At 43.6% G+C, this 22,467-nt stretch overlaps 2 long non-coding RNA genes across 2 annotated transcripts; one reads left to right on the forward strand and one right to left on the reverse strand.

The window, feature by feature from the left end:
- Positions 1-5,168: 5,168 nt before the first annotated feature.
- On the reverse strand, positions 5,169-6,143 carry LOC120677393. Its single transcript, XR_005676304.1, has 3 exons — positions 6,085-6,143; positions 5,901-5,979; positions 5,169-5,267 (listed from the first exon to the last, which is right to left on the reverse strand). It is a non-coding gene; the product is annotated as an uncharacterized LOC120677393 (long non-coding RNA).
- A 38-nt stretch (positions 6,144-6,181) lies between these two features.
- On the forward strand, positions 6,182-7,273 carry LOC120677394. The gene is made up of 3 exons (XR_005676305.1): positions 6,182-6,382; positions 6,542-6,665; positions 6,885-7,273. It is a non-coding gene; the product is annotated as an uncharacterized LOC120677394 (long non-coding RNA).
- Positions 7,274-22,467: the final 15,194 nt, after the last annotated feature.

Here is a 22,467-nt window from a genome sequence, read left to right on the forward strand (position 1 = left end):
TTAATTTGAGTAAAATAGAATCGATTTGTTACTTTTTAGAGAAGTTTTCTAGATAGTTTAACTATGACACATTTAGAGTAATTTTTTTGAATTATTTCACGGGGACATGTGTATATGTTATTATGCAAAATTTTAAGGATTTTAAGGATGAGGAAAAATGAGCATGATTTATTAATTTGTTCATTAATTTGAGCAAGGTAGAATTGATTTGTTGCTTTTTAGAGAATGATTACTATATAGTTTGACTATCACACATTTAGAATGAGTTTTTTTGAATTATTTCATGGTGACATGTCTATATGTTATTGTGCCAATTTATTTTGCTATTTAGTTTAAATTTACTAGATAGGTGGTCTATGACACATTTACATTTTTTTTGAATTACTTCATAGTAACCTGTTTTTAGGGATAATGAGCATGATTTTTTTTTAATTTGTACAGATGGACCGGCAATGGATGCACGGAAGCCGGAGCACCTCGGCATGGATTCAGGGTTTAGATTCTTTTCTCAAAGCGGCAATGGCAAATAGGTCGCCAAAGGGTTTAATGTGTTGTCCATGCAGTGTTTGCAAAAATAAAAAGGAATTCCAAAAAAGAGATACTCTATGGAATCACCTGGCCTTGAATGGTTTCATGAGTAACTATAGTCTTTGGACTAAGCACGGCGAAGTTGGAGTTATGATGGAAGATAATGAAGAAGATGACGATGGTGATAACAATCTTCCAGATTGGGCATGGGTTCATGAAGCAGGTGGCTTTCAAGATGAACCAATGGACGAGGGTGAAGCAAATGTTGCACAAGAGGAGCCACCTGACGAGCTAGGTCAGGCGTTACTTGATGCACAGAAAGACAGTGAGACTGTGAAGGAGGCATTAAAGTTCGAGAAGATGTTGGAGGATCACAAAAGGCCGTTGTTCCCTAATTGCAAACCGGAGCAAAAGAAGTTGGGTACCACGCTGGAGATGCTGAAATGGAAGGCAACTAATGGTGTAACCGATAAGGGATTTGGTGAGCTATTAAAGATTGTAAAGAACATACTTCCTGAGGGTAATGAACTGCCGTCAACAACATACGAAGCTAAAAAGATGGTTTGCCCTCTTGGATTGGACGTGCAGAAGATTCACGCATGTCCTAACGACTGCATCCTGTATCGCGGTGAATACGAGAACTTGGAAGCTTGTCCTGTTTGCAGTGCATTGCGGTATAAGATTAGGCGAGATGATCCAGGTGATGTTGATGGGCAGCCAGTAAAGAAGAGAGTTCCCGCAAAGTTGGTGTGGTACTTCCCTATAATACCACGTCTGAAGCGCTTTTTCAAAAACAAGGATAACGCTAAGTTGATGCGGTGGCACAAAGAAGACCGTAAGGAGGATCACATGATCAGACACCCAGCAGATGGGTCCCAGTGGAGAAATCTTAACCGAGAGTATCCTCAATTTGACAACGACCCAAGAAATATAAGATTTGCTCTAAGTACTGATGGAATGAATCCGTACGGTGAGTTTGGCAGCGCTCATAGTACATGGCCTGTGACCCTATGTATGTTCAACCTTCCTCCTTGGTTGTGCCTGAAGCGTAAGTTCATCATGATGCCGGTGCTTATAGAAGGGCCAAAAGAACCTGGCAACGACATTGATGTGTTCCTGCAACCCTTGATGGATGATCTATTACTACTCTGGAAATAAGAAGGTGTACGTGTGTGGGATGAGTATAAACAGGAGTCCTTCAACCTCCGAGCTTTGCTTTTTGTATGCATCAATGATTGGCCTGCACTTGCAAAACTTTCGGGACAGTCGAACATGGGATACATGGCCTGCACCCACTATTATGATGAGACCGATAGCATTTATTTGAAACACTGTAAGAAGTGCGTATACATGGGCCATCGTCGATTTCTTCCAACCGATCACCCCCTAAGAACCGAAGGTAAGCATTTCAAAGGAGAGCCCGAAACTCGTCCTAAGTCTCTATTTCGTAATGGAAAGCGTGTGTTCTCGATGATCAAGGATGTGAAGGTAGTATTTGGAAAGGGTCCCGGTAGGCAACCTGTTCCCAAGGATGACCAGGGACATGTTCCAATGTGGAAGAAGAAGTCTATATTGTGGAACCTACCTTATTGGCAAGTCTTACAGGTTCGCAACGCAATTGATGTGATGCATCTGTCGAAGAATCTTTGCGTAAACCTACTAGGATTCCTGGGAGTGTATGGTAAGTCAAAAGACACATTGGAAGCAAGGCGCGACATGCAACAGCTAGCTGGACGAAAAGGCTTGCAACCCGAAAAGAGAGACAAAGGATGCCACTATTTAAAACCTGCCAGCTATAATCTGAGCAAAGAGGAGAAGGAAAGTATGTTCGATTGCTTGAACAGTATCAAGGTCCCGTCTGGGTACTCCTCAAATATACAGGGCATAATAAATGTGAAAGAGAAGAAAATCCAAAACTTGAAGTCACATGACTGCCACGTCCTGATGACACAACTACTTCCGGTTATACTGAGGGGTGTTCTACCGGAAAATGTGAGATTGGCAGTTGTAAAGCTTTGTGCGTTCATGAATGAAATTTCGCAAAAAGCAATTAATCCAAATAATCTAATAAAGCTGCAGAAAGACATTGTCGAATGTCTTGTCAGCTTCGAGATGGTCTTCCCACCTTCCTTCTTCAATATTATGACACACCTTCTAGTTCATATTGTGACAGAAATAACTATCCTGGGTCCTGTTTTTCTACACAATATGTTCCCTTTCGAGAGGTTCATGGCCGTATTGAAGAAGTACGTGCGCAAACGTTCTCGCCCAGAAGGATGCATTGCTAAGGGCTATGGAACAGAGGAGGTCATTGAGTTTTGCGTTGACTATCTTCCTGATCTCAATCCGATTGGGCTCCCCGTGTCACACCATGAGGGGCGACTAAAGGGAAAAGGCACACTAGGAAAGAAATGTAATATGAACATCTCTTGTAGTGAATTCAGCCAAGCAAACTTCACGGTTCTTCAGAATTCATCCAAGGTGGCTCCCTATATTGATGAGCACATGAATATTATACGGTCCGAAAATCCACAGAAGAATTTTGCTTGGATTACACGGCAACATATAAAAACTTTTGACGGCTGGTTCAGACGAAAATTATTGGGCAACAACACAGTTGATCAAGAACTTCAATGGATGGCCAGGGGACCATCAATAACCGTCCAGCAATACCAAGGGTACGAAATCAATGGGTATACATTTTACACGAGAGCTCAAGATAAAAAAAGCACCAACCAAAATAGTGGTGTCCGTATGTGTATAGTAAACAGTAATGGAGAAAAAAACAACTACTATGGTGTCATAGAGGAGATATGGGAACTTGAATATGGACCCATAGTTGTCCCTCTGTTTCGTTGCGAATGGGTGGCTGGAGGAGGCGTAACGAAGGACCGGTATGGGATGACCATAGTCGATTTTAAAAAGATTGGATATAAAGATGAGCCATTCGTTCTAGCCAAGGATGTGACACAAGTGTTCTATGTGAAGGACATGTCGAGCAAACCGAAGAAAAAGTCGGATAAGACGTCTCAAGCAGACAAGGCTGGAAATGAGCCGAAATGGCACATAGTTCTTCCAGGTAAAAGAAAAGTTGTTGGAGTCGAGAATATTTCGGACAATTCGGGAGATTATGACCAGATTGATGACCTTCCTCCATTCTCAGTTGACGTTGACCCCAGCATCCTCTTATCCAAAGAGGACACGCCTTACTTACGCCGTGATCATGTCCAAGGCACTTTCATCAAAAGGAAGATTATCAATGTTCCAGTAGATAATGATGATGAGTAGTACTTTTATATAAATTATATATTATATTTTCTCATTAAGTGATGTAATGTAACGCACCGCGTCGTATTTGTCTCAATTCTCGATACTATTCATCCAATTAGGACACAATATCATCTTCAAATAATATTATATTTTTGCATGGTATAACTATTATTTACTTTCACTAATTTTGCATTACTAGGAGGGTTGAAACATTAAATTACAAACAAATAATCAAGTAATTTGCGAATTGATTACATCATTGTATTGGCTATTACTGAAAAGACTTTTGAATATTTTTGCATGGATCAATCTGAAATTTTTTCGATTTATTACAAATAATAGAAGTATACTAACATATAAACCCTATAAGCTACACATAATTGATAATAGTAGCATATTTGTTAATTTACTTCAATTGCTATTGTTATTGTGTAGATATAATTACTATAATTATTGTGTAGCTAAAAAACTTAAGATATAAATTTTTGTTTTATTATTTTAATTATTAAGCCTATTATGAATAAATTTATGAATATTAAAAATTTATTGTAAATGGTAACTGGCGTGGCGAATTTACAATTCCCACCAGATGGGACACGTTAGTGCCGGCTGGTAGTTCTAGCCGGCACTAATGTGAGAACGTTAGTGCCGGCTAGAACTACCAGCCGGCACTAATGTGTCACATCTGACGTCACGGGGGCACGTTAGTGCCGGCTGGTAATACCAGCCGGCACTAACAGAGCCACGTTAGTGCCGGCTGGTAATACCAGCCGACACTAACCGAGCCACCCCCAACAAATTACTCCCTTCGCCGCCCAATTCAGATCGACGTTGCCCGCCGCCCCGACTTCTTCTTGCCGCCCCTGGCTCGCTCGCCCGCGTGCGCCGCCGCGTTCTTCCCCGGCCGTGCGTGGGTCCCCGGCCGGCGCTCGACCGTGGCCGCCCTCGAGGTCCTCCCCAGCCCGCCGTCCCTCCTCGTCGTCCCTAGGCCGGCCGCCCCCACGCCTCGTCGTCATCCTCGCCGGCCCGGCCCGTGCCGCCGCGTACCTCGGCGTCCTCGCCCGGCCCGCGCCGCCGCGCACCTCGGCGTCCTCGCCCGGTCCGTGGAGCCGCCCGTCGAGTCATCAGCGCCATCGCGGCCGCTCGGCTGCCCCCACGCCGCCCCGGCCCCGACCACGCCGCCCCTGCTTCCACGCCGCCCCGGTACCTCTTACAGTTTTTTACCTTAATGTTATTTCCTTGTTCACTTCTTATGCCAAAATCTACTTTGATGCTATGGCCAGACATTTCTGTAAAAGTTTTAGGATCCGCATACATACAGCCAATACACCAAAATTTGCCTCAGAATACTCGTTTTGTTTTCAACGATCAACAAGTATAACCTGTTCTGGATTGTAAAATACTTCAACAAATGGATATTCATTCCTTTGCCTTGTGAGGCAAAACCCTGGATACTTTGGGCACTCGACCTGACAGCAGAGAAGAAGAATGTTCACTGCCTATTTTGGAAGCAAGCATAATTTGTATTGTGACCACAAGATCCAACATATATTTGGAGGAAACAAAAAGTTGATAGACTGGTTTGATAAGAAATGCAGCCTTATGAAAATATAAGTAATCACTCATTTCTACCTTAATCGAGCATGTTTTTGTCAATCCTAATACAGAAGTACCAAAATGAACTATGCTATCTGCATGCCCAAGCTTTCCATCAAGCTGCTTGTCTAAGTAAAGCAGAGAAGAACATATGAAGAGAAATTTGCAAACATAGACAATGATGAATTTCCACAAATGAAGCTGAAAAGAACAAGTGCAATCATTAATAAATGATAGAGGCATCGAATCAGTTACACAGTATGGTAGACAATCAGGAAAAAATCTGAGAGTTTATTATCAGATAAATCATGGTTTTAATTCACCAATAAAAATATTGCAGGTTAGGCATAATAAGCTAAAAAAAATACAGTGTTAATACAGGCATTACGTAGTTATTGAAGCATCACAAGTTTACAGCCTTTTTCAGATAGTTCAGCAACTAGAAGTGATCTGCCAAGAATGCAAAATGGAAATTTTCGTGTAAACATAAATCAATAGTAGCTTACTCTGACAAACTTGATATGTGGATAAAATTTGGCAGCAGCCTCTTCCAGTACTTTATCAAGATGCTGTGTATAAGTGCACCTAAAAAGGTAATTTTTAGGATTGAAGTGAGTGAATACTGTCCTATGCGAGGATTTACTATTCTACTTAGTGTTTCAGAACGACATTACAGCAGAGTTTGTATACTTAATAGTAAAGGCAACAACTACAGGCCTTCCTTCATGCAATAGCTGCACAAACTGTCCCTCAGATGTAAATGGTATAATTCTTGATGGCCCTAGGTCCTTGGGATATCCAGTGTAGTACCTGTAATTATAAGTTTAGTATACGCTTACACCTTACACATGTATTACACCTTACATTCTCTTTTCCCTTTTCCCTTCCATTCTCTGCATGTACACTTATGCTCTCTCTTTTTATTATTTTGTTTCTCAACAGGTACTGAAAATTCTCGTATTTGGTTGAGATCTAAACTAGGCATAAGGTTAGTTTTTTACGTTTCTTAATCCAAGTAATTTCATAATCCAAGTAATCTCTGTATTGATCAGACAAGATATGCATTCTTAGAGTACATGTTACTGAGTATTTACAGTACTCGAGACTTCACATACATGATTTTTATTACCCATAATTTCATAACTAGGCATAAGGCATTTTGAAGTCTTTTACCAGAATCCGCTCGACCGCATCATCAATCCGAGACATAGGTACCTCCCCTGTCTCCACCAAGAACACTAGATCCTCAAGAAACTCCTCAAATCTGTAAGGTATCATATTCTGTAGATTGTTCAGTCTAGGCAGTATGATATAGTATGTGGCTTTAATAGATGCTTTGTAACCGCATATAGTATGTGGCTCCAGTATGATATAGTATGATATCATAACATGATATAGGAATCATAAGGAACAAACAAGATAACCTTTGATTTAATAGATGCTTTGTAACCTCATATAGTATGTGGCTTGCTGTTTTTTTATCGTTTCAGGTAGTGGAAATGGATCCTACGGACAACCAAGACGAGTTAATGCACGAGCTCATTCGTGGTAGTACTGGGCACATAGCTCCAGAGTTTGATGAGGACGAGAACGATGGCAGCCAATTTTTAAACTTGCATTATCATGGCGACGAGGAGCAAGATATTAGTGGGGAGGAAGAAGGAAATGTCGAGGAAGCCGAGGTATAAAAGTTTAGTGATTCTTTCAGGCATCAGGATAAACGTTTTGTCAATATATATGTTAGGAGCAAGATATTGTTTGTGACACATGCGACCCAGCTGCGAACTATTTGTGTTATGTTGCTAGCTTTGTTGATGATTTCAGTCCTTGTGTAAGGAGTCGTGCTCCAGCTAAAAATTCTTATGAATGTTTCAGTCAATAAGTTACCTAATATCATGATAATTTTCGATCTGGAACCCTTGCTTGCGGGTTATGAAGGTTACGCATACCTGCCGCGACGTCCACTAGTTGCTAGCAACCCGCTTGATAAATTTGCGATTCTTTCAGGCATCAAGATCGACGAAGCCTAAACGGAAACGTGGCTCCAAGAAGAAGATGGTAGGATGTACGACCATCACGGAGATCAACGAAGCAACCGGCGAGCCACTAGCTCCTGGTCAAATTAAGACAACATTTGTAAATCAATTGGGATATCTTGTTAGGGAATCCGTCCCCATAAAGTATAAGCTTTGGAAGAGAAATAAAGTCTCTGATCGACCTGAAGATATCGTGCCAGATTCAGAGAAAGATTTGTTATGGAAAGAGGTGTCGTTGCACTTCAACTTTCCCCCAGGCAAAGCTGACAAAATAAAGGGATGGGCATTTAAGAAGATGGCAATTCAGTTCGCCTCATTCAAGAAAAAATTGGTGGCAAACTTTGTCAACAAGGGCCTCACACCAGATTTTGATAAAGTCTGGAAGAAGCAACGAGAGTGGTGGAATGAATTCGTGAATTACAAGCACAGTGCTGACAGCATGGCAGCCTCGATTCAAGGCAAAATGAATGCTAGCAAAAAGAAAAACTTTCATAGACTTGGGCCCGGAGGTTATAAGGTTGCCATTCCGAAATGGGAAAAGATGGAAAATAATTTAATTGTAAAAGGAATCGTACCGCAAACCTTGAGTTGGTCTAAACGAGCAAGGTATTACTTCTATGCTCATGGAGGCACACTAGACCCCGACACTGGAATATTTGTGACTAGCGATGTACTAAGAGAGGCTGCCCAAAGACTCGAGGACGCAATGAGGCGTACCGAAGAAGGAACCTTCCAGCCCAACAGAGAGAATGACGAGCTGACTTACGCTCTTGGGAATGCGGAACACACTGGACGGACCCGAGGTGTGGGCGTAGTTCCATGGAAATATGGCTTTTCCGGAGATCTCGAAACCTACAGAAGCCAATGCAGAAGCAAGGCAGTAGTGGCTGAGAAGATTCATAGCCTAGAAAACCGGATAATGTCACTTGAGGCAGCAGTTGGGCAACGCTCGGACCAACCAGCTGCCAATGTGGAGATCAGCCCCTCTTCTCAGCGTCGTAGCAGTGTTGCTTCCACGGAGCACCCTAATTTGGGTGCCGACAGGCCGAGGGACCCCATTGACGACATCACCGTTAGGACCCAATGTGAGCTTCTGGTTCTTTATGGGAAAAAGCTTAAAGTTTGTGCTGAGGGTTATGCGGAAGTCCAAGAACAGGGCGGGACAATACATTGCCAGCCGATTCCTGAAGGATTCTCCAGAGTCTTTGTTGACCGAATTACTGAAGAATGCTGGGAAGACATGGACCTCCCGATCCCTATAAGTCCTGAAGAAACAGAACTACAACATGCCGTACACACATGGATCGCGTGGCCAAAGCGCGACATAAGATTGGTGCAAGCAGACACAGATTCCGCTCGGTGCTCAAGGCAAAGATCACCAACGCCAGCTGATAGGAATCCTAGTGTTGGCCCACCTTCTCCACCGCCTGCACGGGACCCCAGCATGGATCCGCCATCACCAGCCGCACAAAGCGAGCCAATTCTGGCATCATCACCAGCCGCACAACAGAATCAGAGTCAGCGACAGAAGTCATACACGGTACCTTCGGTCCAGCCATCTCATAAGCAGCAAAGAAAGAAGAAAAAGAAGGCACCAGAAGAGGAAGAGGCAGAAGAATCGTTTCAAACCTTCTTGCTGAAGCGCAAGCTACTGAGGGAGGCTGCGAACAAGAAGCCAGAAATAGATCCGGTTGCAAAGGCACACTTTGTGAAACACTTCATTAAAGATCCCACCAAGGAGAAAGAAAGAGAGTCGGATTATGATCGGCAGATTAGAAAGTGCTACAGCAACCCCAAGAATCGCCTGATTAATGCAAAGACCGTTCCCCAGCTCGGAGAGCAGTCCAAACAATCGATCCCTCCGTTGATAGTGCCGCATGAAGACTGTCCCGATGAATCAAGAGATCCGTTGACCATGGTTGGGATGATATTGCAAACTGATCTAACAAGGGCTCAATTGCTTGGGGAGGCCCTACAGAATGCCCGCGGCAGGAAAAAGTTTGTACTTGGTGAACCTTTGATATGGCCAGAGTTGCTACCATTCCTACCAACGAGAATTGCCGAGTTACACAAATGGTATGCCGTGCAATCTAAAGCTAGTAAATTAGAGATGTTCCTAGCTCGGATTAAAGATGAGCATTTCTGGCGGGGGGCAGATGATGTATATATCGAGTTTGCATCACTCTACGATTTATACCATCAAGATGCCCTTCACAAGTCACTCGTCAGTGTATGGTGCATGTAAGTATTGTCTCTCATTTCATTATTTTAGCCTTGAATGTTGATTGATCCCCGTTTTTCTTGTGTCCCGTAGGTCAAAAATTCAAATTTGCCGAAAGAAGAACTTTCATAACGTCGGGTTCTTCGACCCCGATATTATACACGAGAAATCGCTAGCGCTAAATTCTGGAGACATAGTCAATGTTATATACAGGGGGTTGCGTAAAAATAGCATATGTCCCTTCATTCTCTTGCCATACAACCATCAGTGAGTCGTTCTTTGTTAGACTTTTTTTTCAATCCCTTCGTATTAATAATACCATTTAATAACTATTATAATCAACATTAATTGGTTATGCGTATGTATATGCACAGTTTTCATTGGATATTGCTTTGTATTCGGATTGAGGAGCACAAGGTCTTGGTGTACGACTCGTTAAGGCAAGATAAATCAAAGTACCAAGATATCATCGAGGTGGTAAATACTGCATGGAGTCGCTACCTCCACAAACACATAGGCTTGCCCATAGGTGAAATCGAGCCTCTTCATTGGGTGACTGATTTTCCGGTATGAATATACTCTCGCTACTAATGTCATTCGCAATAAAACATCAAAAAAATTCTATATCGTAACCCACATTTGTCCATAGTGTTGAAGACAGGGCCAAGGAAACAACTTATGTGGATACTACGTATGCGAGTGGATCAACTCTTTTGCAAGTGAAAAAGGGCAAATGACAGTGGAGACATTCAATGTACGTGAGCACAATCACATCTGCTCATTATTTTAATTCATTATTTTTTATTCTCATGTTTTTATCGAAAAATGTGACAGCGTTGGCGGATGAAAGAAGAACTCATTGAAATCGCTCGGATCAGGGCAATTCAAGAAGCTATATGTGGATTTCTACTCGATGAAGTCATAAATCCTAAGGGCGAATTTCATGGCGATCTCCGTCTAAGCGTCGCCCAAGAAGATCCGACGACGAGGAAGCTGATACATTATTATAGTTGATGTAATATCTCATGTACTTTTGAACTCCTAAGTGTTCCATACATGACATATAATATATATATAAATATATAATGTTAGTGTAATATGCTGTTCTAATAATACTATGCAATGCAAAGAGTACGACTATGTAGTCACATACGCTAGAAATACGCATAGCCATACGTATAAAAACGAAAAGAAAAGAAACATAAAGAAGAAAAAACATTTAGTGCCGGCTAGTTATATCAGCCGGCACTAACCTTGCTGTCAGAACTCGGGCGGGGGCGGGCACGTTAGTGCCGGCTGGTATTACGGACCGGCACTAACATACGCACGTTAGTGCCGGTCAGAGTAGCCGGCACTAACGTTTGTCACGTTAGTGCCGGCCATTTAGTGCCGGCCACAGGGACCGGCACTAAGCCGTCCTGTGACCGGCACTAATGTGCCTTTCTCCAACAGTGGGTGTAATCAAAACTTGATTTGGATAACTAGTTTGCAAACTATAGTATTTTCAGTTTGAATATACATTACACGAAACTTGAGACATGTCAACCTCATCACCCTATCCACCACCGGCCTCTCCTTTTTTTTTTTTTGAAAAAGCACAAACACAACCGTTTGCGGCCGCAAGGCTTATCTGGACCGCTCACACGTGCCTTGATATTCGCACTAGTCAACCCAGCCTCATTCCTGCATTCCTTTCCCGCTTCCCTCATTTCCATTCCCGCCGTTCGTTTTCCCCAGCCGCTCATTCCGAGCTCTTTGCTTTTTCGACGCCAGCCGCGCAGCTGCTCCCCTACGGTCTCCTCCCATCCCCTGCCGCCTGTCTTCCTCAACCCCGGCCAGCTCTGGCCGACAGGAGCATGTACCAGACATAAACACAAGCATGTACCAGACATAAACTTGACTTTACAAACTTATTTCAAGAAACATGTACTGGCATCTCAAGAGACAGGAGCACTGTAAAATATAATGCACACAAAGAACTAGGACTTATCAATATATCATGCTTCCAGTGCAGCAGACATAAGCTTGTAAATAAAAATTTTAGTTTCATAAAGATATACTCGCATGGTCATAAGAAAGTGGAACCATATCGATGCAGATCCAGCTACTATGATTCACTAGCACACAACCTAAGAAACTTGGGCACTGCAAAGAAACAAGAACACTACAGGGTCAGAGGAGTGATAAAACAACGCACCTTCGAGGCTGCACGGCTGCCTCCAGCAACAGATGCGCCGCACCATCGTCCTCGATGGGTTCGGATTTGTAAAGAAACTTGGAAGCGCAGGGACGCTGCCGCCACCGCCATCATCAGAGAGAGAGATGACCGTCGCAACGAGTTGGACAAGTGGATGCAGAAACAGTTGCACCGGTGTAATCGATGACCAAGCACCGGTCTAACCGGAGGACTCCGGATAAACCGACGCACAGCCATCGGTGCATTGGACAGAGCGCATGAAAACCATGTCAAGAAATCTTGGTAGCACCAGTTGAACCAACGGTCAAAGAAATAAGTGTCGATGCATTCACCGTACTATATTGACCAGAGAGCATGTCAAGCGGCCAGGAAGCAGGTCTTCAGCACCGGTTGAACCGACGGTGCATCGGATCGAGGCGTCGGTGCAATGATGTCAGCACTATGGGAAGCTAAGAAGAAAAAGCTCAGCACCGGTTGAACCGACGAGGCATCGATGCAATGGACCGGTTTAAGCGGTGGCTACCACGTCAGCAATCAGAAGGCCAATGGCTAGTTTAAAGCTGTGTGTGTGACCAGTTGAACCGACAGTACCCCACCGGTTTAACCGGTGCCCTCACAGAAAAAAGAGTAATGGCTCCAAACGGCTAGTTCAACTTGGAGGTCTATATATATGACATCCCCCGGTCATTTGAAGTTTGCTGGAGTTCCTAGAAGTCACACTTATACCCAAGAACATCTCCAAGCCATCCAAGAGCATAGTGATCAAATCTTTAGTCCTTAGCACAACTTTGTGAGTGTTGTGCTAGGTTAGCTCTTAAGTGAGTGAGAGAGCAAGGTGTTGTGTCTTGTGCTGTGGTTCTAGAGTGAACCAACATTGCATCTCGGTGCGCCGGCCCCTTGGATTGGTGGCTCGCCGGCACGTCAACGACCCTCCGACTTGGTGTGGAGCGGCGTCAACAAATTTGTGCGGGGGATGTGGAGACCCCACCCTTCTTGGTGAAGCTCCTTAGTGGAAAGCAGGATCATGATGACCGTGATTGTATTCACGGAAGAGACTTGATTGCCGTGAAACGATACTCTTTGTGAGTGCTTCAACAATGTGGATGTAGGTGTGCCTTTGTGGCTAGCCGAACCACGGGATAAATCCTCGTGTCAAAGAGTTTGCTTCCTCTTATTCCTCCTTTAAGCTTCCAAATTTCATACTAGCAACCTTTATGTGCTTTTACTTTCATAGAGTAGCATCTTTGGCTATAGGTTGATAAACTCTTTTTGGATGGGAGTTTCACACTAGAAGAAATATAGTTGCACATTTAGATAGTATGTTATAGTTTATATTTTGTGCAAACTACACTACTACAGAACAGACTTTTGTTCCAAGCCATTTGTCCCGGCTGCCTTTGGGTCCGGGACAAAAGGTGGCTTTTGTCCCGGGTCCAACGGCTAGCCGGGCCAGCGGGGGGGGGGGGGGGGGGGACAGAGGTCTTTTGTCTCGGTTGGAGGCACCAACCGGGACAAAAGGACCCCTTTTGTCCCGGTTGGTGGCTCCATCCGGGATAAAAGGCCCAACCCTTTTGTCCCGGTTGGTAACACTAACCCGGACTAAAGGGTGACCCTTTTGTCCCGGTTGGTGTTACCAACCTGGACTAAAGGCCCCTCCACGTGATAGTTCAAAAAGAAATTATTCTTTACTGAGTCATATGTCCTACTTAGATTAGTTGGCAAGGAAGCCATGCGCCAGGCAATAGGTCTTGGGTTTGAATCCCGCAGGGCGCAAATTTTTTTTTAGCGTGAGGGACATTTTGTCTCGGTTCTAGCACCCGGGACAAAAGCCTCCAGAGCTTTTGTCCCGGCAGCCGAATCCCGGTTTCAAAACTGGGACAAATGGCCCTTTGGAACCGGGACAAATGGTCCGATCTGTAGTAGTGCTAGTTGGAGCCATAGGTTAAGATTTTTAGTTTGCCTAATTCACCATCTCCTCCTCTTAGGCTAGAGCATCCGATCACTTTCAGAGGTGAAAGTGGATTATTTTTATACATTATTCTATGGGCATCTCTGGTCCATCGAATAGCCATCCTTGGCATTGTATAATTTAAATACTAGTCCTGGAGCAGAATGTCAGCACGGCAAGCTCCTTATTATTCCGGATAATTAAACATTATGTAACTGAACTGCATATTAATTGGTGCTATATTCCCTTCAAATTTGGCTTGAACTTTTGGTCACAATGATTTCTTTAAAAGAAGGAATCAATTTTTTTAATAGCATATCTGCAGACATGCCATTGCTTGATTCGTGCACCAAACGACGTTGCACAGATAAGTGCTCCTAGCCGATGTTGGTGTTCTACGCATGTGCATCGGAGTTGTTGTTGAATCTGACTATCCTAACTCCATGCGCTATTTCACATGCAATGTTTGAGCCCTATAAAATTTTAGGTAATACCCATCTTGATGGACACATGTATGTGTGTGATGCACACATCTTTTCCATGGCAATGACAATACAGCCGCGTTTCTGGGCTATTCTGGGGTGTTGTGCTGTGCTGAGATGAGATAGCAAAGCATGGTTCCCTGGATCTGCTATGGCCAATTTCAATGCATAGTTTCATCACACGGTTATTTAGATAAAAAACTAGATAAGCGAGCCGGATGAGTTTTATAGGAATGAAACTCCTCTCACATCTCATGAAACTCTTCATTCTCTTTCCTCATAAATATCATACCACATCAGTAAAATTAAATGCCATGAAACTCTCATGAAACTCCGCTGAGACTGGCCTAATGAATCTCGAGTTTGAGCTGAACAATGCCCCTGTTCTGCAACTACCCTGCACTGCACCCGTTAGCTACGTACGCCACTATTTCAGTTGTTTATAATGACCTTACTGGCGTGAGTTGAAAGTCTGCATGTTGAGGTTTCCCATATTGGCCGCCGCCATGCAATTTGTGTATTCCCTAGATATGGCTGTGGGTACTCCAAACATTTTGAGTTGAATTCGACTGAAACCAGCTGCCCAAATTGTGCATTATTAGCCATTCTTTTTTTTTTTAACCCTGTAACTATGATAGGTCGACACATTCAGAGTCACGGCCGTAGTGATCGTGAGCCATCTACGGGTGATGAGCACAGAGGAGCTGGAATGAAGCTCGGCTAGTTCTTTTTTGGGATCGAGCGGAATTCTCGGATCGTGTGGCTGGGCGATTCCAAGGCGATTCTGAGGCCTCCGGCGACCATTCCTCCTAGCACGCCGGCGAGCAGGTCGCCTTCCGTCCATCCTCCTCCTTCACCAATCCAAAACCTCGCCGGCAAGTTTTGGCGCGCCTCCGGAAGTTCAGACTCGGAGAGCGACGTTGAAGATTTGGGAGATGTTGAGACTAATGGTAAATCCGTTCTCATTCCTTCGGCTCCGCCCATGAATACCTCGGTTGTTCAAGCTTCCGCAGGGTGGACGGAGGTGAAGAAGGCTCAGAAGAAAAGTTCGGCTCCAAAATGGCCATGGAACATTTCTTCGTGGCGTGGTCCCCTTCCGAAGCCAAGACAATCACCACACCTGACGCTAGGTGATTTCCTTCAGCCTGCAATGTCATCTCGTGGTGATGCTTCGTCGAAGTCCGCCGGCAAGCGATCCCGTCCGGCTCCGCACAAAAGCTCCAGTCCGGGATTTGTGAGTGTTGCTGATCAGATGGGCCGGAATACCGCTAATGGGCTTTCTCAGGCTGGGCCGCAGGAGCCCATACGGCCAAATCAGAAGGCGGAAAACCTATACATCTTCCGAAAATTAGTTTGCTATAGAACTTTCACTTTAAAATGCGTGCAGAAAAAAGCAAGTGGCTGAGATTCCTACAGGCCGAAGAGAGGAGCGGATCAGCGTGGACTGCTTCAACATTGGGGCAACAAGTGTCACAACAGAGTTGGTTGAGCGGGTGGAGGTTTAGTTGATTTGCTGTTTTAAAATGTATTTATCTCTTAAATCGTGAGTCTGTTTTCGATTCCGTTTGATCCATCGTGTTGCTTAGAATTAATGCAACAAAATAAAACCCCATATGAATATACTTTTTATTTTTTTTTAAATCAACATTTGGAATATATACATTCAACATTTTTTATATACAACTTCAACATCTCAACATAAAATGTTGAATTAGTTTATTGGATATTGTTGAACTAAGTCCGAATTATTGTTGAATCTTGTATATTAATATATTGAATCTGTTAATATAATATTCCACATATAATAGGTTATATGATATTTATAAAAATTATTGGCATAGATTAAAAGAAAAATAAAAAAAGAGCATACTTACCACCTTTGTTACACTGTGCTGTGTCTGCGCTGTCCATGCATGGCCTGTTGCGCCCTCTCGCTCCTTGCTTTGCTGAGGTGTCAGTTTTCACATGAGCTAGTAACATAACGTAGAGCAGGTGGATCATCATGGGCCGTGCGACGTTTGGCTTAACCATCTTCCGTGAAACATATAGGATGCCCCATCAGAAGGAGCCATCGGGAGCCAGGTAGCAGGCATCGGTGCTTCCGAAACAGAAGCTGTCGTACGCCGCAACAGTTGCGGAAACCTTTCGATCCAAGCTTTTCCGATCCAAACCGAAGACCTATCTCGAAGCTGCCTCCATGGCCGGCGGTGGTGGCATGCGAGCAGGCGGCTCTGGCGGCGGGCGAGGTCCTACTGGACTGAAGAATGGAGGTAGCCGCGGATACTGTGGCCCTTTTCGTCCCCGGTGTCGTGGCGGCGGCCGCAGTCGTGGCCGATCTTCCTCACCGGCGAATGACCTCGGTGGTCGCGAACCTGGACGGGGACGAGGAGGTCAGCATGGTGGTGGGACTGACCGGGGCCGGACCGACGTCCCGCCTTCCCCTCAACGTGATGCAGTCCCGGTTCTGAAGCAAGGTGCAACTACGTCTGATGCTACAAGGCTCACTCAGAATCAGGATACGGGTGACAAGAAGCATAAGGGTTCTGCTCTCGTGGAGGAGCCGAGGCTTAAGAAGAAAAAGAAACTCAAACTCCTTCGGTGTGAATTGTGTGCAGAAGAACATCACACGGCAAGTTGTGCCCTGCTTAATGCTCCTAAACCAACTGCAATTTTCGGTGGCTTAGCAGGGGAAGGTCTGGGCATTTTCCACATCGCTCATGACGGTGCAGCGAAGCCGGTGGTGCCGATGCGTGCATCGGCTACTGCCTTGGTTAAGGTAGTACAAGGGTCTGTCCCGCCCGAGTTAATCAAGTCTGAACTTGCTCATTTAATTCCTATTTAATGAGATTGGGTGGTGCGGGGGCATGGCAAGGATACTTTTATTGTCCCTTTTCCCAGCCAAGTTGAATTGCAGCAGATTGTGGCTTTTAAAACAGTCACAACTAAAAATAAAGAAGGAGTGTTGGAGTTTGATGAGTGGAACCATGAGATTAAGCCCAAGCGGAAGTTAGATAAGGTCTGGGTGCAAGTTTATGGAGTGCCACATGAGATAAGATCTTATTTATCTTTGTGGGCTGTGGGGTCGATCCTGGGTGCCACTCAAAAAGTAGATATGAAATATCTACGGAAGTCTGGGGTTGTGCGGTTGCTGGTGGCAGTGCTTGATGTTAATGTTGGAATAATGGGCTTGGCCCATTTATTCTAAAGCAATAAAAGAATTTAAAGCCCACTATTAATGCTAGGGAATCAATGTTTAATTCCGTACCGGGAATTGAGGAGGATCTCAACCGACTTAAAAGGTGGACTTCTTGTACACCACTTGTGAAGCCGGTAAGAGGAGGACGGTGAACCACACGCGCGCGCGCTCGCTCGCCTCGCCGGGCCGGGCCGTGGCCGAGGCGAGGCGCGGCGGGATGTGATGGCTATTTTGCCGTTGACAGCAATTAATCGTGCGATTAAACGTGCAATTAAATCTGTAATTAATGGCCATAACCGCATCACCTAAATGACTCTGATGGTGTCCAGGTTCAACGAACCTGAGCACCTGAGTCACTATATAAGGAGTGCCATGCCCCTCATCCATCCTGCACCAGAGCACTGAGGCAACTCGGCTCCTCTCTTCTCCCTCTCCAGTTGCAACAACTGAGTTCCCCAACGCTAATCTCTGCGCGCACAGAATTAGCGTGAGCAGGCCTCCGAAACCTTGCCGCCTTGAGATCCTGCACGGGATAGGCGGGCAATCAGGTTTTTGGGTAACGCTTTAGCGTGACTGCTCAAAAATACTAAGGCTTTGCCCGATTGTACGACTACTTCCTGGTGGACGAGCCGAACAACTACGTCGACTACATTCTGGTGGCCGAACGACTACGTCGACTACATCTTGGTGACCGTTCGTGGGACTGCACTGCGAACATCTTACTGCACCGATTTAGTTCGACTACTTCGACTGAGGCCAACCGAGTAGATATCTACTCCAGTTGGTAACAGCGCAGCCAATGCCTCCGGCAACGGCCCCGCTTTAGGGTACTCCCTAAAACTTTGGTTATTTATATTGTTTATGCTTATATGTGTGATAAGTATAAACATGTTCACATGTTTTCTTTTACTCCTTAAAGTCATAGAAATATTGCTAGTTTATACATCTAATTTTGGAATTAAAATATACCGAAAATTGCCTAGATTTCTAACAGTTAATTCTATACCTGATGATGTTGATATAGTTGTGGATGATTGCCTCTATGACATCTTCTTCCATGTCGAGTCTGTAGTCAAAGGTGATGATGAGCAACCTAGGAGTTTCTTTGGGTAGAGATGATAGTGAATATTTAAATTCTGTTGTTTCTCTTAAGAACATAGAAATTAATAGGAGGACAATCTTTTAATGAATTTGAGGAGGACAATCTCGATGCAGGCCTCAACCACTTTTGTGGTGATTTAAATGAGGAGGCATATGAACAGGGACTTGATCACATTTGCTGTGATCTAAATGTCACCCCCTAAAGAAAAAGTCCAACTCAAAGAAGAAAAATATGATGGATCACGCAAGAAAACCCATCACCCCGTCCAAACTGTGTCTCCAATGAAAGGAGTTTTTTGGAATAGCAATGGTCTTGCCGACCTGGCTAAACACAGATACTTGGCGGATTTGGTGCGAGAGGAGCAAATTGAGTTTATTGCCCTCATGGAAACTGGCCGGGATTCGTTCCCAGATGCCACTCTAAAACATCTGTGTGCGGGTAAAGATTACCTTTGGCACAGTATGGCTCCACATGGACGATCAGGTGGCATGCCGTTGGGTGTCGATTTGTCCACTTTTGATATTGGAGCTATTTCGGAGGGAGACTACTATGTCAAATTTACCCTTCATAATAAGTGTGATGGATTCAAGTGGGTGTTGTACGCGGTCTATGGCCCTGGACAACAAGAACATAAAGAATCCTTCCTTATTGAGTTAGCGAACTCATGCTCTCGTGAAACCTTACCATATGTCATTGGAGGGGATTTTAACATCATGAGACGCCCTGAGGACAAAAGCACCGACAACTTCGATTTTAAATGGCCTAATATTTTTAACCAGGTCATTGAAGTACTTGATCTCAAAGAAATTGAGATGTCGGGCCGCCAATTTACTTGGGCCAGTTACGGAGATAACCCAATTTTCGAGAAACTCGATAGGGTGTTGGTTACCACTGAATGGGAGGAAAATTTTCCTATTTCCAGTGTTCAATCGAGGGACGGGGGTATATCTGATCATACCCCAATTGTTCTAAATACTGGCGCATCTACTCACATGAATAACCAACCTCTATTCAAACTTGAAAGAGGTTGGTTCCTTAGAGATGGTTTCTTTGATATGGTAGCCAATATCTAGCAATCAGAAATCAAAGGTGATACCAACATGGAGAGATGGCAAAATAAAATTAGGGCCCTTCGCAAACATATTCGGGGAAGGGCCCGACATACGACTGGTCACTACAAAAAAGAGAAAAAAGAAGTTACTTTCTTTGATTGATTCTCTTGACAAGAAAGCCGAAGCCACTCCATTCTCTGATAATGAGATTACCATGAAACACTATCTCAAGGAGAGACTTGTCGTCTTACTCCGAGAGGAGGAGATGAAATGGTATGAAAGAGCAAAAGTGAATACTCTCCTTCAAGGAGATGAAAACACCCAGTTCTTTCACCTGGTGGCTAATGGCAAACATAGAAAGCAATACATCTACCAATTGGAACGGGAAGATGGTATTATAGTAGGAGACGAGCAGTTAAAGTCCTTTATTACAGACTATTATAAAGGTTTGTTTGGACCATCAGAAGACAATACCATCTCCCTGCAGAAAAATCTCACCGATGACATCCCACAAGTTAGTTCAGCAGAGAATGATATTTTAATATCACCGTTTTCTGAGCAGGAAATTAGAGAAGCTGTGTTCCAGACGGAGCATAATAAAGCTCCGGGACCGGATGGCTTCCCTGCTGAATTCTATCAAGTTTTTTGGGAGGTTATTAAGAAGGATTTGCTAGCCCTCTTCTATGATTTTTATGATGAGAAACTGCCACTCTTTTGTCTTAATTTCTCTAATATCAAAGACAAATGATGCAAAAAAAATTTACAGCAGTATAGATCCATTTGTGTTCTTAATGTCAGCTTTAAAATTTTTACCAAGGTTGGCACTAATAGAATTAATAAAATGGCGCAATCAATCATACAACTTTCTCAGACAGCATTTATACCAGGGAGGAATATCATGGAGGGTGTAATTATTCTACATGAGACTATCCATGAACTTCATACAAAAAAACTTAACGGGGTCATATTCAAAGTAGACTTTGAGAAGGCCTATGATAAAGTTAAGTGGCATTTCATCCAACAGACGTTACAGATGAAAGGTTTTTCCCCCAAGTGGTGTAGGTGGGTTGAAAACTTTATTTCAGGAGGAAGTGTTGGCATCAAAGTTAATGATGACATTGGACATTACTTCCAAACAAAGAAAGGGGTTCGGCAGGGGGACCCCTTATCTCCTGTTTTATTTAACATTGTAGCAGATATGCTTGCTTTGCTAATTAAAAGAGCAAAGAATGATGGACATATAAAGGGGATTATACCACATCTTGTGGAAGATGGGCTGTCAATCCTATAATATGCGGATGATACCATTTTGTTTATGGACCATGACATTGAACAAGCAAAAAATTTGAAACTTTTGCTTAGTATGTTTGAACAATTGTCAGGTCTCAAAATAAACTTCCACAAAAGTGAACTCTTCTGCTATGGAGAGGCAAAAGGATTGGAAGATCAATATGCGGAAATTTTTAGATGCAAGATTGGGGATTATCCTTTCCGTTACTTAGGAATTCCCATGCACCACAGAAAACTCCGTAATAGTGATTGGAAAATTATTGAAGAAAGATTTGAACGGAAGCTGAACTGTTGGAAAGCGAAATATCTATCTTATGGAGGCAGACTTGTTCTTATCAATTCAGTTCTAAGTAGTCTTCCCATATTCATGATGTCTTTCTTCGAATTACCGAAAGGCGTCCTCAAAAAGCTTGATTTTTGTCGGTCCAGATTTTTTGGCAAGGCAATGCATCTAAGAAAAAGTATCGTCTGGCTAGATGGGACCTTATATGTCGCCCAAAAGATCAAGGAGGGCTCGGTATAATTGATCTGGAGATCCAGAACAAATGCCTTCTTAGTAAATGGTTGTTCATACTGTTTAACGAAGATGGTATTTGGCAATCCCTGCTCAGCAAGAAGTATTTAGGCTCAAAGATGTTGTCTCAAGGGAGTGCTAAACCAACGGACTCTCATTTCTGGAAGGGTCTCCTCAATGTTAAGCATACTTTTCTCTCCTACACATCCTACAATATCAAAGATGGTTCCCAGATTAGCTTATGGGAAGATGTTTGGAGAGGAAATCGTCCATTCAGTGAGCGGTTCCCAAATTTATAACATGTTGTGTATAATAAGCGTGATACTGTGGAACAAGTAGTGTCTACCAACCCCTTGAATCTCTCTTTCTGAAGAACGTTGGTAGGGGTTAAGCTAACTGAATATATTAATCTTGTGGCTTATTTAAGGGATTTTAACTTCGCGATGGAAGGGACACTATTTCTTGAAAATTACATAATAATGGACAATTTTCAGTTTGTTCTATGTACCAAAAATTGATTAATCAACAGGTCCTGTTCCGACATAAATATATCTGGAAGTTGAAAATCCCGCTAAAAATTAAGATCTTCCTTTGGTACCTCTTGAAGGGGGTGTTGTTGACAAAGGATAACTTAGCTAAAAAGAATTGGGATGGTAGTCACAAATGTTACTTTTGTAATTGTAACGAGACGATCCAACACCTTTTCTTTGATTGTCATCATGCCAAAAATCTTTGGAGAGTGGTGGCAGTAGCCACAGGCTTTACCTCCTCCTAGTTCAGTTGCGCATATGTCGTCTACCTGGTTGTTAGACATATAGATGCTAAACAGCGCAAACTTATCTTAGTGGGGGTTGTTGCCCTTTGTTGGGCAATTTGGTGCTGCAGGAATGACATTTGTTTTAATAATGTTAGATATACTTCTTTTCTGCAGGCTTTATTCAGAGGGACATACTGGTTGCGGTTCTGGGCACTGTTGCAACCGACAGGAACACATGAGTTACTCCGATCTGTGAGCAAAAATTTAAAGACGACGGC

This window comes from Panicum virgatum, chromosome 6N (assembly GCF_016808335.1).
Source record: "Panicum virgatum strain AP13 chromosome 6N, P.virgatum_v5, whole genome shotgun sequence".
NCBI lineage: Eukaryota > Viridiplantae > Streptophyta > Magnoliopsida > Poales > Poaceae > Panicum > Panicum virgatum.